This window comes from Berghia stephanieae, chromosome 2 (assembly GCF_034508935.2).
Source record: "Berghia stephanieae isolate SIO BIC M18660-M18661 chromosome 2, UCSD_Bste_1.3, whole genome shotgun sequence".
In the NCBI taxonomy this organism is placed as follows: Eukaryota; Metazoa; Mollusca; class Gastropoda; order Nudibranchia; family Aeolidiidae; genus Berghia; species Berghia stephanieae.
The window spans coordinates 86,465,812-86,483,311 of NC_088361.1; the positions used below are offsets into that span (position 1 = coordinate 86,465,812).

The 17,500-nt window shown below is 37.0% G+C and overlaps 1 protein-coding gene across 5 annotated transcripts in view; it reads right to left on the bottom strand.

Moving 5' to 3' along the window:
• LOC144965725 (calcitonin gene-related peptide type 1 receptor-like) overlaps positions 1 to 17,500 on the bottom strand; it is a 264,118-nt gene that overhangs the window by 234,941 nt on the left and 11,677 nt on the right. The window contains exons 1-2 of one of the 5 annotated variants that reach the window (XM_078901364.1): positions 1,748 to 1,952; positions 1,216 to 1,492 (exon numbers count right to left, since the gene is read on the bottom strand). The exons of 1 other annotated variant lie outside the window; for it this stretch is intronic. The gene's annotated coding sequence lies outside the window, so the exon portion shown is untranslated. Of the gene's footprint in view, positions 1 to 1,215; positions 1,953 to 17,500 lie in introns of those variants that run through there. 3 more of the 5 variants (XM_078901357.1, XM_078901363.1, XM_078901356.1) reach the window with 3 other exon arrangements.

A 17,500-nucleotide genomic window follows, 5' to 3' on the forward strand; every position in this document is an offset into this window, starting at 1 on the left:
ACAGCTTCACAAAGGAAAAAATAAAACCCTCACCAAACACGGTAATGTTTGGGGCTCAAATTCCTTCTTAAGGCATTAAAAATCAGATAAAACAGAATAAACAAAATGATTTGTTGACTTTTATATCAGATTTTGTTATTGGCTGGAGAAGGGGTTTGAGTCTGAAACATTCTCTCTATGATATTTTCAAAAAATATTTTGAAGGTGTTATATTTATTTTTGTACTAATTTTTACCATCTACAGCTAATAGCTACTGAGTATGCTATACAAAGGTTACACCTCTATGTTTATTTAAACATCCCTTATAAGTTGTATTTTTAGAATTGTATTTACCTAGCAACCCCATATTATATACGTTACGTTACGTTATGCCTTTTGCGCCGCGATATCATAAGATATCGTCGCCTAGGCATTCCACGAAGGAATATAGATAACTCGTCAAACAAGATGTCTGATGTCAACAGGAATCACCCATGTTGTCAAAGTGAGTTTATACATATTATATGTGTAGAGTAAATTGAGGAAGTTGAATGGGGGAAAATTTATAGAAAGAGGAAGTGGGCGGGCCGGGGGGGGGGGTGGAGTAAGAGTTAATGATGAATGAAGACTGAGAGTAAACCGGGAGTATATGAGGTCTTTAATAATGAAGACATATAATGTATGAGAGGAAAGAAGAAGGAAGGTGAAGGATCATGAGGAGGAGGAGGAGGAGAAGAGGAGTAAGAGGGGGAGGAGACGATGGGGATAACAAAAGGAGGACGAAGAGGAAGACCAGTGAGAGAAAGAAGAGGTCTAGGATAAGAGCGAGACGAAGAAGAAGAAGAAGAAGAAGAAGAAGAAGAAGAAGAAGAAGAAGAAGAAGAAGAAGAAGAAGAAGAAGAAGAAGAAGAAGAAGAAGAAGAAGAAGAAGAAGAAGAAGAAGAAGAAGAAGAAGAAGAAGAAGAAGAAGAAGAAGAAGAAGAAGAAGAAGAAGAAGAAGAAGAAGAAGAAGAAGAAGAAGAAGAGGAAGAAGAAGAAGAAGAAGAAGAAGAAGAAGAAGAAGAAGAAGAAGAAGAAGAAGAAGAAGAGAAGAAGAAGAAGAAGAAGAAGAAGAACAAGAAGAAGAAAAACAAGAAGTGGATGAGGATGCAGAGATGGAAGAGGAAGAAAAATATTTCGAAAGTTTTGTCAAAGCAGAAAATGAAAAAAAAAAAATTAAAATACAAGACACCAACCTTGAAAAGGTAAAAGATGACATTATTCCAGAAGATTTGGTCACAGATTTCTTAATCAGTGTAATTCTTGAAATACGAATTAATCAAACGATAAATGATTATTCAGGTTCAAGAATAAACAAACTTCATCCCGAATGAGTTTGTTGTGGAAATAAACCAATGTAATATCGTGTAAATTGTAGCGTCACGTAGTATCCTTTGAAAACAAATTAATCCATGTGAAATCTAAATGTAACTGCTTACACAATCTCTTATGGATCTTTAACTTAAAGATTACCTTCACAGTTTGTTCAAAATAAAATAAAAAATCGAATCAAATGCTTAGCTCTTAGAATTTAATTAAGATAATCCTATAATAGTCGTTGACACTTTGAAAAAGGAAGAGATAATAGTTGACGACAGTTTATCATTACGATCAATTCCCATAACGCGAGCGACAAAGCAGTACAAATATGCAATGAACGAGATAAGACCAGTTGACATACAATAGGTTTTTATCTGTTAACGGTTACAATCCTCTATTATTTCCAACCTGCCAATTTACGATGTTTGTTTACGAAAAGTTGCATCTCTCTCATACACTCTCATGATAATAATAATATTGTTATTATTCGGTCGGTGGGTAGACTTTGACAACCTGTCGTTACTGATGCGAGCGGCGCACGCGAGGGGACGCGACGCACGCGAATTCACATAGTTTTTCACGCAACCCAACGCTCGCGATCTCGGCAGGAGCCGCTCGTATGGATATACTCAGTTGGTTTTATACAGTCGGATTCCCGTCTGTCGGGAGTCACCACTCGAACTCCAAAACAGAGACAACTTGATAGCAGAAGAAATCATATAATCGTTTCCGGTGTTATTCCATTTCTCCGGGAAGGAGAGTAACTGGGGCTGTTTCCGGATCAGACTCAAATGCTACTGTATTCTATAAAATGGCATTTTAAAAGTTTTGGTCAGAAAACTAGTCCTTCAAATCTCAACCGACCGATTAAAATTACCCTTATCTTGTCAAAAACAACTCAAATCTGGGAAAATGCTCCTCATCTTGTCACAAGATGAGGGCCAATTTAATTGATCAATTTTTGAATGAGTTTTTCGGCAAATTTGTAAACAAAATGTGTTGCTGTTTTTTTGTTGTTTTTTTTTTTCGGAGTACGGTAGAATGGTGATGTCAAGTTGGTGTGGTTGTGGTTGTTTTCCGTGGTCTGATTTGATGATGTATGAAAAAAAAATTAAATTGAGCTTTAATATAGCGCAATATCCACTAAACGTGCTCAAAGCGCTTTGCATAGGTCCCTGACCAACAGCAACACGTAACATGTAGAATGAGACATGACATGACGCCTATCAGGCGATAATACAATTTTTTTTTTCGACAGAGACAACGCTGTTAACGGCCATGTACTCATTTTACACCTGAGTGTGGTGAGAGAATGTGAGTAAAGAGTCTTTTCTAGAGTCTTTTCCAAGGACTCAACTATGCGCCGAGCGAGGTTCGAACCCAGGACCTTCCGATCCGTAAGTATCATGTCACAATACCACATAGCCGCACAAGAGTAAATAGGAGTACTCATATTGGGTAACGTGTACTAGGCCGAGTGAATTGACGTTTGCTCAATTTATTCTACACAAAGCTATCTTTCTAAAATGTTATGACCGCTTTTTAAAAGACTTTTTATCTAAGTTTTTAGATCCACGAAGAGGAAGAAGACAGAATAAATCCCATATTCCGAACCGTGAAACTAACTACGTTTGCTTCAAGCTGCTCGAAGAAATAATAGAAATCATAAAATGGAAGCCTTTGATAGATTTCAATTAGACCCAGTTTAATGGCTGTCTCGTGGAATTGAAAAGATAATCTGATGTGTCGTGAAGAAGAGAACTCGGATGCGAAAAAATAATATGAGACTTTGGTTGATTTTATATGAACATCTGAAAAAGATATGAATGCTACAGTGTCAGACGAATCAGAAAAAAAAATACAAGAAAAATCAATAGTCCTAAAAATTCAGCCTGCTTCGACAGAACTGCCGTACTCCGGAAAACCCCATATTTTAAAATTTGGCCAGAGAACTCGTCCTTCTAATATCGATCGATTTAAATGAACCCCATCTTGGACAAAAAACACTCTCAACTTTGGACTTCTCGAAGTCCCAAGTTTGAGATGTTTTGTTTTTGGTTTTTTTCAACATTGGGGTCATTTAAATCGATCGATATTAGAAGGACGAGATTTCTGGCCAAATTTTAAAATAATATGGGGTTTTCCAGAGCACGGCAGAGGGGATCGTACCTCATACATCTTAAGTACCGGTCAGACGTGTTACCATTACAGCACAGAGGTTAGTAATAGCACTGGCTGGCAATCAGAAGGTCTGAGGTTCGATCTCCAGTTTAGTCAGACTGAGTTTTTGGGGGGTTTTTTTGGACGATTTTTTTCTCCATCCAGTGGCTAGTTCTTACGAACAATTTGAGAAGCATATGAACCTCAACTCCTTAAAGATAGAACGAGGTTGACGTCACTCAAGTCATTGTAATTGCTTTTTGCCATCCACGTTTATGAGCAATTCTCACTAAACTGTATTAACCAGACTATAAACGTTTAAGGTTACACATAGTGGTGTGTGTTGGTCCGATATACTTCCGGACGGCACTGATGTGAGCTTCTTAGCCAAGCGCATACTATCTATATGTATAATGAGATGGGTCATGAGGAACTCTAAATTAGTTAGAGCCCATAGGACCACGTCCAATCAGCTTTACCTTTTAATACCGGTCTCAAACGCCTACTTGTTCGAAGTAATCTTTAAAATCCTTTGCATGATCTTGAGGGAAAAGGCATCTAATTGTGTATGCTAAATAGCCTGCCTGATTCGTTTACAAGTAAGTATGGGTCGAAGGTCGCTGCTTCAATGAATAAGGTTCTATAGGTTGCATTAACTTTAACTATACTGGAAACAGAGAGGCTTAAAACAGAAGACTGGGTTTACGACAAGTACACACACACACACACACACACACACACACACACACACACACAAATACATACTCTCTCTCTCTCTCTCTCTCTCTCTCTCTCTCTCTCTCTCTCTTTCTCTCTTTCTCTCTTTCTCTCTTTCTCTATCTATATATCTATAAAATGATTCAAGTGTAATTTTGTTCAACTTCTATAATAGTGTTTCAAGCATCCGCTTTATTAAAGAAGTGAAGCATTCCTCTTGTATAATTTTATATATATCTTTTCATCCCTATCTCTCTCTCTCTCTCTCTCTCTCTCTCTCTCTCTCTTTCTCTCTTTCTCTCTTTCTCTCTTTCTCTATCTATATATCTATAAAATGATTCAAGTGTAATTTTGTTCAACTTCTATAATAGTGTTTCAAGCATCCGCTTTATTAAAGAAGTGAAGCATTCCTCTTGTATAATTTTATATATATATCTATTCATCCCTCTCTCTCTCTCTCTCTCTCTCTCTCTCTCTCTCTCTCCCTCTCTCTCCCTCTATCTCTCTATCTTCTTCTTCGTGTTTATCTATCGAGCGAATGATCTTTCTACTTATCTTTCTCCCGCTCTCTCTCTCTTTCTCTTACGCACACTCTCTCTCTCCCTCTCTCTATCTCTCTCTCTCTCTCTCTCTCTCTCTATATATATATATATATATATATATATATATATATATATATATATATATATGTGTGTGTGTGTGTGTGTGTGTGTGTTATAAAAATTAACCAGTTCGTTAACATTTTTATCCGTCTGATGCAGGACGTCGACATTTATACGATTTAGGTCGATATTACAATGGCCATATAACGAGGTCAAAACACTTTTATTCGATCCCTAAGTTTACGACATTTTAAACAAATTGCGAAAGCACAGCATTATGTTTTGATGGGTTGAAATTTAACACTGATTACAAAGAGAGATCGATAGATAGACTGAAATTGACGTCACTCGGCTCTTTGTTATTATTTTTTTTTTTTTTTTTTTTTTTTGCCATCCAGGTTAATAAGTAATTCTCACCAAACTGTATTAACCATATTACAAAGGTTCATGGTTACACATAGTTTTGTGTGTTGGTCCGTTATACTTCCGGATGGCAATGTTGTGAGCTTCTTGGCCAAGCGCAGACACTATCTATAGATAGTTCGAAGTTGACGTCACCCAGGTCTTTGTTATTGTTTTTTGCCATCCGCGTTTATGAGTAATTCTCACTAAACTGTATAAACCTGACTCGAAACGATCATGGTTACACACAGTTATACTTCCGGATGGCAATGTTATCAGCTTCTAAGCCAAGTGCATTCTATCTATAGAAAGACCAAAATCGACGACACTCAGCTTTTAGTTATTGTTTTTAGCCAGCCATCTTTCTGGGTTGTTCTCACTAAATTCTATCAATCAATTAAAAATCATATCTATCAGATTATGAACTTTCAATTTTACACACAGTTTCGTGTGTTGTTAAGTATATCCGGCTGGCGAATATTGTGATTATTTTATCTAAACACATATCACCAATACATATACATGAACTCTCAATAAGTTGTATAGATAGTATGCGCTTGGCAAAGAAGCTCTAAACATTGCCATCCGGAAGTATAACCGTCAACCACACAAAACTGTGTGTTACCATGAACGTTTATAGTCAGGTTAATACGGTTTAGTGAGAATTACTCACAAACGCGGATGGCAAAAAGCAATAACAAAGACCCGAGTGACGTTAACTTCATACTATCTATAGATAATGTTTGTTTGGCAAATAAGCTCACAACATTACCATCCGGAAGTAAAACACACACAACTATGTGTACCCTTGATCGTATATAGTCTGGTTAATACAGTTTAGTGAGAATTACTCATAAACATGGATGGCAAAAAACAATAATAAAGACCGAGTGACATCATCTTATTTATATCTATAGTTATGTGTGTTGGTAGAATTTATTATTGGCGGGCAGATGTTGTGAGTATATTACTTAAACGTATTACATTTATACCTGCCGGTTCTCTTTCATTACATTCATGAATATCAGTGTTTATCTCTCTCTCTCTCTCTCTCTCTCTCTCTCTCTCTCTCTCTCTCTCTCTCTCTCTCTCTCTCTCTTTCTCTCTTTCAACCTTCTGCACACACACTCACACACGGCAGATAGAGAGGGGGGGGGAGAGAAAAAGAAGAAGAAGAAGAAGAAGAAGAAGAAGAAGAAGAAGAAGAAGAAGAAGAAGAAGAAGAAGAAGAAGAAGAAGAAGAAGAAGAAGAAGAAGAAGAAGAAAAAGAAGAATGGAGCGAGATATATATATATATATATATATATATATATATATATATATATATATATATATATATATATATATATATATATATATATATAGGTAAGATGAGAAGGGAAAGACTAAGAATGGAATGCTAACCAGTGAGTATTTGCCCGATCAAAATACGGGATAGAGCCACCCCCGCTATCTCGCTCAGACAAATTAATATATTTCTGGTCGTTTAACATCAACTTCATCCATTTCCTTATTTAATGTTCTCTGCTCTTTGTTATTTTTTAGACTGTTAAGTGCGTTGTTTACATTGTAGATGTAGGGGGTTTGCTCGAAGCTATCGTTTACTTTTAGCCTGGCACTGACAAAAAAAATTACGTCAAAAGACAAGTCTTTGGCCACAAAAGAAAACAAATCATAAGTTGTATTCAATAGGTCAACTAATGGAATCAATTGTTTCCTTGAGCCCTACTAACGACAACTCACCAGACGGAACAAGAACCTAAAAAAATGACGTCAAAATATAAGTCCTAGTGGGTTCTAGAGTAGCCATCGTTAACTTATAGATAGAATGAAGCTGACGTCACTCGGGTCTTTTTTATTGTTTTTACCATCTTCGTTTATGAGGAATTCTCACTAAACTGTGTTAACGAAACAATAAAAGTTCATGGTTACACATAGGTTTGTGTGTTGGTCCGTTATACTTCCGGGTGGCAATGTTGTGAGCTTCTTAGCCAAGCGCATACTATCCAAAGCCTGACACTAGTACCCAGAAGGACTTATATTTTGACGTCATTTTTAAGGTTTTTGCACCGTCTAGTGAGTGGTCGTTAGTAGAGCTCAAGGAAACAAGTGATTCCATTGGTTGACCTATTGAATATAACTCGCGATTTGTTTTCTTTTGTGGCCAAAGACTTGTCTTTTGACGTCATTTTTTTGGTTAGTGTCATACTTAAAGTTAACCATGGCTACGGTTTGCTTGTCTATATATAGAATGAAATTGACGTCACTCGGGTCTTTGTTGTTGATTTTTGCCATTCACGTTAATGAGTGATTCTCACTTAACTGTATTATCCAGACTATAAAAGATCATGGTTACACAGAGTTTTGTGTGTTGGTCGGTTATACTTCCGGATGGCAATGTTGTGAGCTTCTTAGCCAGCGCATACTGTCAATAGATAGAATTCGCTTGGCTAAGAAGCTCACAAAATTGCCACCCGGAAATATAATGGACCAACACACAAAACTATGTCTAACCTTGAACGATTATAGTCTGATTAATACAGTTTAGTGAGATTTACTCATAAACGCGGATGGCAATAAGCAATAACAAAGATCTGAGTGACGTCAACTTCATTCTATCTATATTAATAAAAGAAAGAGCAAGTTTGTCTGTCTGTCTGTGTATGTGTGTGTCGACTACAGAGAAAACCAGACTAATTCTATGAAAATTTGCCAGTTCGTTACTATTTTTAATCATCCGATGCAGGCGCCGAGATTTTTTTTCGATTTAAGTCGACTTTACAATAACCGTATAAAGATGTTAATTCAATTTTATTCGATCCCTAGATTTACGACACTATTTTAAACAGAAAGCGAAAGCACAGCATTGTGTTGTGATGCGTTGAAATTTAACACTGATTACAAACAGAGATCTATAGATAGTATGCACTTGGCTAAGAAGCTTACAACATTGCCATCCGGAAGTGTAACTGGCCAACACACAAAACTGTGTGTAACCATGATCGTTTATAGTCTGGTTAATACAGTTTAGTGAGAATTACTCATAAACGCGGATGGTAAAAAACAATAACAAAGGCCTGAGTGACGTCAACTTCGAACTATCTACACAAGAAACAAAATTGACGTCACTCAGCTCTTTGTTATTATTTTTAGACAGCCATTTTGGTGATTATTTCTCATTAAATTATATAAATCGAATTTTTAGCGTTTAAGATTACACACAGTTTTGTGTGATGGGACGTTATATCCTTTTGCTGATGTTGTGATTATTTTACCTAAACTCGTAGGTTCAGTACATATCCAAGAACTCTACTCACTTTGTGTACTTTCTTCTCCTACTATAAATAGAACGAAATAGACATCACTATGCTCTTTGTCATTGTTTTTGGCCAGCCATTTTTTTTATGAGTAGTTAATGCTAAATTATATTAATCAGACTATAAACGTTTAAGGTTACACATTGTTTTGTGTGTCGGTGCGTTATATAGATAGTATGCATTGGCTAAGAAGCTCATAAAATTGCCATATAGAATAACGGACCAACACACAAAACTCTGTATAACCATGAACTTTTATAGTCTGGATAATATATATATATATATATATATATATATATATATATATATCTTTGCCTCTCTCCCTCTCTCTCTCTCCCCCTCTCTCTCTCTCTCTCTCTCTCTCTCTCTCTCTCTTGCACACACACACACACACACACAGACACACACACAACCACAAACAACAGAGAGACGGGATGGGAGAAGACAGGGGAGAGAAAAAGAGAGAGAGAAAGAGAGAATGTGTGTGTGTGAGAGAGAGTGAGAGAGAGAGAGAGAGAGAGAGAGAGAGATGGGAAAAACTAAGAATGCTAACCAGTAGATATTTGTCCAATCAAAATTCTTTATAGAGCCACCCCCGCTATCTCGCTCGGACAAATATTCCTGGTTGTTTACAATAAATAAAAATATAAATGAAGTTGATGTTACTCTACTCTTTGTTATTTTGTTTTGACCGTTAGATGCGTGTTTACATCGAAGATGTAAGGGGTTTGCTTGTTTATTTATATCATGTCGAGACAATGAGAATGTTAAGTTTCGGCGTCTCGCCTTGTCTTATATCCTGTCTATTCGGTCTGGAGTAGATCAACGAGAAAATGCAATATGTGACACTGCCATATGTTTATACCAATAAATAAATTATACCTCCATGTACCGGTAGTATCAATATATTGTTATCACTAGTTATAGATTACTTTCAACAAATAGGAAGCAATTATAATTTATTTAAGCCCTCTGACCCTGTTATTACGGGCTAAAGCTTTACACAAGTCCTATTTGAAATACAGTATTATTATGATTAATGATGCTTAACCTTAATTGGTTTGAAGGGGGGGGGGGGTAACTTAAGTAATTGAGCTTTTATATAGCGCAATATTCACTAACAGTGCTCAAAGTGCTTTACGTGGGGTCCTCTGGCCAACAGCAACACTTAGTTTAAAATGTTATACATTTAGGACGGGACATGACGCCTGTTAGGCGATATTACATTTTTTTTCCGACAGAGACAACGCTGTTAACTGCCATGCACTCATTTTTCACATGAATACGGAGAGAGAATGTGAGTAAAGTGCCTTTTCCAAGGACTCAACTATGCGCCGAGGGAGGTTCGCATCCAGGACATTCTGATCCGAAAGCGAGTGTCATACCACTAGACCACATTATAGCCGCACAGTAATATAACCTAATCGTACATGATTCAACAATTTGTTTTCCCTTGCTATATTAGTGATTAGAAAATATAATACAATTTATTATAATAAGTAGCCATACGTATGGACCTCTATACGGATATATAACCGTAAAAAGATTAATGCTACTGTGACCATAGCAATTAACCATCCTTACGTCCACCCTCGCTGATCTGAGCTATTTAAATTAAGCCCATGCAAACAAGCCTGTCTACAGCCCTTCCAAGTCTGTGCTTTGACGTCAATCAACTGAACTTATCTTGTCGATAGAATGAATGCCGATAACTTCACTTTATTCTTTTTTTTTAAATTTGTTTTAGACATCACTTAGAGGATTGGCTCTCGCTTAATTCAGTCAATCGTGCTATAACCGTTAAGGTTACACATAGATTTGTGTGACGATACGATTGATCTGACGGGCAGAACAATTGAGAATTTTATTTAAGCCCGTGCTATCAATACTAGAAAGGTAGTTTATTTAATCTTATATCTTTATGTCTTGATAATTGTGTCTGTTTATCCATGATTCAATTTCAACCATTTGGACTGGACCCATTCGTATAGTACCAATCCAGATATATCGGACTCTGACGGTATCGGAAATGCTCCACTTCAAATTAGTCAACAATCAATAACTTTGAAAATCATTGACTAAAAATATTTTACTAAAGTTTTTGAATTGGCTGTACAAAATGATATTTATGATCATAGTCATGACTAGAAATAAGTGTACTTTCAAATTTTACACAATGGAACTTAATCATTTACTCACGCACTCACCCACTCATTCCTACGACCAGATATTAATCGGAGGTGACTTTGCCTTCACAATCTGGTGCCACTCATCACGGTGATTAGCCAGGCTATCAGCTCGTATAAAATCAAACCTGTCCATTACTTGAAGTTGCCCAATCACATTTACTTTTGTCTTTTTATTATCCATTGACCTGGGACCGTGCCTTACATAACTATCTTGCACAAGCAGAAATGTCTGACCAAGTGTCCAAACCATGATAGTTTCCTTATTATAACCTGATTATGTTTACCAGTGCTTATGAAAATGGTTTATTCATCTACCAATAGTTTATTACATCTCACCTTTACCCAGTGATGTTAGAAATATTATGTAGATGTTATCAGATGACAGAAATAGATGTTGGTCGGAAACGTGATTGAAGACTAATGCTGATTCGTAACGTCATTCCATGTTCCCTCTGCACTCAACTGGTCTCTATGTGCATTTTTGGTACTCACTATCCCCTACATATTCAGGTGTTCTCTTTATCCCAAACACATTCTGATGTTCTGTTTATTCCAAACACTTTCTGGTGTTTTTTTCCCTAATCCCATCACATTCTGGCGTTCACTATTTCCAAACACATTCTTGTGTTCTCTTTTTTTCCAAACACATTCTGATGTTCTCTTAATTTTTAGTAGATGCTATAGTTCTTTTTATTCAAAATACATTCTGGTGTTATGTTTATTCCAAACACATAATGGTGTTCTCTTTATTTCAAACACGTCCTGGTGTTCTCTTTATTCCAAACACATTCCGGTATTCTCTTTATTCCCAAAAGATGGTGTTGTTCTTTTTATTTCATACACATTTCGATGTTCTCTTTACTTGCAACAGAGTCTGGTGTTCTCTTTATTCCCAACACATCTCATGTTCTCCATTTTCCAAGACACTCAATATTTCATTTCTGACAAATTCCACTGTTCTCTTAGACACAGTCCGCTGTTTTTTTCCCCTTTCTTCCTATGTTCCTCTTGCTTCAACCACCCTCTTCCCACATTTTTGCCTTGATTTCAAGGTCCTAACATATCTATTCCAGTTTTTTTTTCAGTCTCGAAGCACACTCCAGAATCCGATCTGATCCTAAAAATGTTCGTCGATCTTCTGTTCCCAACAAACACTCTAAGATGCTATCTTCCCAGTGGACATCTCTGCTACCACATGTCACCGCTTTCCTTTTCCTAAACCTCTTCAATTCTGGGTATATTTCTCGGAATATAACTGTTATGTGCAGCTGATATCAAATGCAGAATTGAGTTCGGTGATAACAAGGTCTTTCTACCAAGAAATATTAGGCATACCCTAGTCCTTGCTGTATCCTTGGGAAAGGTACTTGACACACATTGTTCCACTTGACGGAGGTGTGAATTAGTACCTTGCTAAAGCCAGTGACGAATATTGCAGGGATATTTTCTTTTAAACAAAATGTAAAATAGAATTTCGGTTACATTTGTTAGGGGAATAAATTGGGAATGTCTATGTGTTATGAGACTTATAAACCCGTAGAAATGCGTTACATAAATGTTTATTTTTCTATCTTTTAATCATATATTAGATGGAGTGACAACCGCTAATTAAAGTTGGCAGATCTAGTGAAAAACGAACTCGTCTGCAACTAGCAAGAACACAACAAACAGAATTCATATGTCAACCGCAATCCATCTATAAAACATATACTTGATAATTTGAATTTTCCAATATGTGACATATATATAATAAAAACTAATCGCCATATTTAAAGACTTTTGTGAGGAATGGAGAGAAAAATGAAGTGAGTAAATGTGACTCGTGTATAAGGAAACAACACAAAACAAAAAGAAAGAGAAAATAAATATATATGAATTTACCCTTAACGTCACCAACATAAAATAAATGTAATTTTCAAATATATTTCTTTTCCCTTTCTTTTCTGGTTCCCTATATTAATTCTCTTCAAATTACGTTAAAATCTCAAATATTCTTTCTCATCTTTTCCTACATCTTCATCTCTACCCAAATACATACCTACACATTAACTCCTTCAACATGTCTTAGACCGACCACTCACATCAACTTACACCTCTCTCTCTCTCTCTCTCTCTCTCTCTCTCATCCTCTCTCTCTCCATTTATCCCCCTCTCCCTTCTCTTGCGTCTCTTCTTGCATCCACATCCAACACACTCTCCATACATTTACATTGTTTCCACATTTGACATAATGTGATTTTCGTTACCTTAAATTTATGTGTTTTGTTGTTTGTCTCCTGACGAAGGCTAAGGGCCGAAACGTTGTTTGTTTTGAGTGTATATGAGTCAGATTTATTCACTTTATTTTTCTCTCCATCTTATTGGTCCATTCATGCATCTCTAGTTTTTGTGAGGAATACGGCGCAAAGATTGATCTTTTGTCTAAATGCAGATACGTTGATGGTAACTTCAACCAAAAGTTCAACCAATAATTTGAATCCAATAATAGAACATCGATGCTATAATGAAGGTTTAGAAAGATGCACAATTGCCAGAGGTATTTTCCAGATAGATTTGTATTCTCTCTATGAAATTGTCAAACATTATGTAAAGAAAAATATTCCACCAAAATTCTATAAATGGCCAAACATTATGGAAATTACCATTGCGTTTTTTTCCAATACACAATTATAATTTTGTTGAGCTATCCTAGCCATTCGATTTTCATAGTTATATTGTATAAACACCGTTCTATTCCTCTGATTTATTTTAGTAAAGTAAAGTATCATTTATATTTCTATGGCAAAATGCGTTTCTTCATTTTAAAGCTGGAGTCATTCCTTATAATACTATTATTTTTCTTTCCGTCTTATTATAAATGACATTTTGATTTCAATTCTTTAACTGAATAATACTTTTTAAATGTACGCCCTTCAGCGCCACATCGTTAACTACCGTCATTTAGGCATTCCATGAAGAAATAAAGATATTCCATCAAACCAACGCCTGATATCAAGGAAAAAAGACGAAAGTGCCTGAAGCGGGGGCTTGAACCCTGGACTTTCCGGGTCACAGTGCAATGTCTAAACCAATAGGCCACCTCGCTGCGCCCCTCCCAACAGAATACCAAATGGAATAGTTCCCTTCCTCTGTCAGACAGTCGAGCCCAATCGAGTCGTTTAACCAGTTCATAGCCGTACTCTGGAAAAACACGTCTTTAAAAGTTTGGCCAGAAAACTGGTCCTTAAATTTAAATTTGAATTGAGCTTTATATAGCGAAATATCCACTGAATGTGCTCAAAGCGCTTTACAAGGTGTCCCTGATCAACCGCAACAATTAAAATAGGCGACATTACAATTTTTCGGACAAAGACAACGCTGTTAACGCCCAGGTACTCATTTTACACCTGAGTACTGTGAGAGAATGTGAGTAAAGGGCCTTTTCCAAGGACTCAACTATGCGCCGAGCGCGAGGCTCGAACCCAGGACCTTCCGATCCGAAAGCGAGTGTCATACCACTAGACCACATGGTCCTTCAAATATCGATCAATTCTAATGACCCTCATCTTGGCAAACTCTCAAACCTGGGACGTCGCGAAGCCCCTTTTATTTGAGAGTTTTTGTCAAGATGAGGGTCATTTAAATCGATCGATATTTGAAGGACCAGTTTTCTGACCAAATTTTTAAATACAGCAGCTAACAGATTAAGGAATGACTTATCTATATTATAATATATAACACACCGTTTTCAGAAAAGTTTATGTCTGTATATGTTTTCTTGTTATTTTCAATGTGTAAAATACCCAACCGACCTCGTCAACCAAGTATTGTGTAATGTAATGTAATAAATAATTTGTGTAGAGCGCAGAATGTACAAAGCCTTAAAGGCGCTCTACATATCAAGACAATTTGTAACACAAAGCGCCAATACTCTTACTAGGTCCCAGACTCACATGGCCACCATCTTGCCTCTCAATCTCAAATCAAACTTTTGATGTGCAGTGAGAGAGAGTGTGTTTTTGTGTAAGGTCTAATCATATCATTTATAATATGTTGTGAAAATAATTTTACAGGAAAAAATAGTGCGGTTGTACTTCAGCATTATCAATGATCACTCAAAGGCCTGTCTATTTAAGAATATTTTCAAAAGTTTCCTAAAATGTCTTACCTAGGGAGCGTCTTTGACTTTTATTTTCGGTCTAATTTGTTCCGTATTTTGTATTTTGTCGGAATGAACACAATAAAGAAAATTAATGTTACATTTTTGAATTTCCCAGAATAAAGAAAAATTATTTTTTAAAAAACAGATTAAAAAAACTTATGAAATATGACTCATTCTCTTGGATACCCCCCCCCCCCCATTGTATAAGCTTAAAAATAGGTATAAAGTACCGGGTTCATTACATTATACCATTTATAAACTATTGGTTAATATGCTCATGTTGATGATTGTTGCACATTTGTCCGTGGTTCAACTTAAGTTTTCTAAAAAGAGAAAAAATAAACAGGGACATTAAAAAAAAAGATAAATTTAAGTTTAAGTGTTGGTGTAGGCCAGAGATCCCTTGCAAAGCGCTTTGAGCACGTTTAGTGGATATTGCCTTACATAAAGGCTCAGGCTTTTTTCTATTTCGTCTTTTAGGGGTGGATTTGAGGCAGTGCTAATTGATCGTTGTCGTAACATTCGCCACAAAGACTAAGTTGTTTTGAAAAATGGTGGAACGTTTTCGTTGAAGTCATTTCCCTGGATTGAACAATGAAAAATAAAGCTGACAGTCTTTTACATAGAAATGCGGAAATAGTTTCTCTTAGGTTTGGACAGAGTATCAACTTTGTCCACCCTATTTCAACACCTAAACAAGCTATAACTACAATATTTTTGTTATTAGATCTATATCGTCACACACACACACACACACACACACACACACACAGAGAGAGAGAGAGAGAGAGAGAGAGAGAGAGAGAGAGAGAGAGAGAAGGGGGGGGGGGGTTATTAAATAGAAAATTTACAATTTGAAAAGGTGTAATAATACCATTATTATTAATAAGATTATATCACGTTTACTGATCTCGTAAAACAAATAAATTAAATTTATGCTTATGTTCATAGTTTCTCACCGAGTAATCTTGCTTAAATGCTATACTCACTCTCCTTAGTGACTGATGCTACATTTCAGCATTTGATACACTCTACATATTATAATACCAGTGACAGATGTTGGGTCACATAATATCTTTTCTTAAGGAATTCTAAGCAAAAGCAAGAGAGTGTTAGACACACACCAACCTTACACAAGATGAATTACAACTTCACAGCTCTCAACCGAAACGTCGTAAAAAATTGACATCTTCCTAGAGATTATGCAAATTGTTGTTCTCACGCACAACCCTTGGGAGGGGAAAATCCTATTTTAAATCCCCGAAAATTTACTTTCTATCTAATACTTTGATACCTCGTGTTTTGTTTTCGTCCTGCACGCGACATAAACGTTACCTCTAAAATTACGGATTTAATTTTCCGTTTACAATTTCCTCCACTGATCTGCGGCTTTGTGGTCTTGCGGTCTGACACTTATCTTCGGGACTGGAAGGTCCAGGGTTCGAGTCCCGCTCTGAGTGACGATTAGTTGAGTCTCTTTGCTCGCATTCTCCTACCATACTCAGATCTAAAATGAGTACCTGGTCGTTAACAGCGTTGTCTCTGTCGGAAAATTGAATGTAATATCGCCTAACAGGCGTCGCCATGTCTTGTCCTTCATGATCAGTATTGCTGTTGAATAGGGACCCCTTGTTGTGGGCTTTGAGCACGTTTACTGGATTATGCGCTACATAAATGCTGTTATCATCATCCAGGGTAGGCCCGGTGGCTCAGGGTTCCCACTTATCAAAAGCCAAGGTGATGTTAAACGTGGTACATACATTTTTAAGGAACAATAGTTATCGTTAAAAATCCGATCATGAGGCTGTCCTTGGATGGACACTTTACCCACATTATCCCACTCGACCCAAGGGTGATTGAGTACTTAGTTGCAAGCATTAACGGATATTGTAAGATAGTTTATACACAAAGATCACCTAGGGGGATTTGTACTGTGTAAAATGGCAGATATATAGTTTCATATTATGGTAAAGATCTGAAAAACGTGTGAATGTAACAACGCCAGACAAGAATAAAACCATCCCCAAAAAAATCAGCTTGCCTCAAAGCATGACCTCATAATTGGTGGGTGTAAGGCAGTGCGGGGCGGTCCTTGGCAAGCTTAAGGACCACGGTCCTACGGTCCTTGGGAAATGAAGACCGCAAGGACCGGTCTCTAGACCGGTCCGTTCATTCTTGAACCGTTAAAGACCGCTACACGATGAAAACCGTGGCCTACAGGAGTAAAACACACGGAGTAGTCACACTCATTTCAAATTGTAACCTAATTAGAGAAGAGGGGTGATGCCTTCTTTATTTGCTCACCGTACTTCATTGTTACTTCGATAATTTAATAAAATTTGAAATTTATCCCCATTAACGGAGATAATGGCATCGCCCAAGGCGTTGATCGAGTTGTTCGTGGCGTTGATACACACACGCAACTCCTACCCCCCCCCCCCCCCCCCCCCCACACACACACACATTAGAGGGCAGCGAGCATTGAAGAGTAAGAGAGAGACGTGAAGTTATAATAAGAGGGGGTGGATGAGGTGATAAGAGGGGTCGATGGTGACTTTTCGCCAGATCTAACAAACTCAGCTACCCATTCATTGCTGAGTAGACAGGGATTCAGAAAAAAATCGACTGCACCC